Source organism: Quercus suber, unplaced genomic scaffold, assembly GCF_002906115.3.
Source record: "Quercus suber isolate HL8 unplaced genomic scaffold, Cork oak 2.0 scaffold_710, whole genome shotgun sequence".
Classification (NCBI taxonomy): Eukaryota; Viridiplantae; Streptophyta; class Magnoliopsida; order Fagales; family Fagaceae; genus Quercus; species Quercus suber.
This window is the reverse complement of record NW_027070151.1, coordinates 196849-198097: the sequence shown is the minus strand read 5'-3', so window position 1 is coordinate 198097 and position 1249 is coordinate 196849.

The window sequence follows — 1249 nt, the reverse complement described above, 5'->3', positions numbered from 1 at the left end:
AGAAATGGTTCATGTAGCAAATACCCCTTGCATTCCATCACTAATTAAAAATGGACTTCTTCTTTTTTTTTTTTTTTGCTTGATAAGAGACTAAAAGTGGACTGTAGCCGTACAATATGTGACTAGAGAAAAATCTAATCTCAATTCGCAAAATTCATATCTTTTCAAAGAAAGCCGCATACTGGAGCAACCACATTGAACACGGCGCGTGGAGGCTATAGCCTATCCTTATAGATATATATTAAAAAAAAAAAAAAAAAAGCGGGTGACAGGCACGTGATCGGCGCACGTTAGCCTATACCACTACCAGCTATATTAAACATTTATATCTTCTGTGTATAAAAGAATTTCAAAGCCACACCACTTCGCTTTTCCTCATACCAGCCATTCAATTTCAACCCAACAAGAATCTCACACTCTCTCTCTCTCTCTATTTAACTATTTTCTCAACCCAAGCCATCACATTCATTCACTCTCTCACTCACAGTGCTTTTTTGTTTTCTTTGCTGAGCGAGAGGCCCCATGACGACGCCGTTTGGAGCTGCGAACACGGCTGTGCTAAAGGACCCCAAGCTTCAGATTCCGAGCTTCGTTCATGGCGGCCTTCTCAGGCCTTCTTCCAATTCGCTTGCTCTGACAACAACAACAACAAGAAGAAGACGACACACCCACCTGCTCTCCTCTTCCAGCTCTTCTTCGCATGTTATCAGAGCTGTCTCCACGGTTCGATTTTTCTTTCTTTCTTTTTTTGTTTCTGAAATTTGAATTCTCTAAGTTTTCGATTCTGTTCCTGTTTTAGTAATTTGTTTGGATGCCGAGAGAGTTTAGGAAATGGAAGCTAAATGCTTAATAAATTAGGCCCTTTTTATGTGTTTTATTTTTTAATTTTTTAATTTTTTAAAAAAACTTTTTGTTGTTTAGATAGTGCTGTTTTTATGCCGAGAAAGATTGGGAAAATAAAAGGAGAAGGATGATCCAATTTGAAGCGATTTTCTTTTCAAGCTTGTATCTTTTGTTTAATTTGATTTTTTGGGAGTTGGTGCTGTTTGGATGCGAATAAAGTGTGGGGAAAGATGATGATGATAAATGAAAGTTAAATGCTTTAAGAAATGATATTATTTTTTAAGTGATTTTTCGTATAGTGGGTTCTTCTCATTTTTGTTGTGTGTTTCTGTTTGTGAATGCATGTTTGGTTGGTGAGAAAAATGCAGTGGGAAGAGTAATTTTTGGCCTTGGAACGATGAAACTA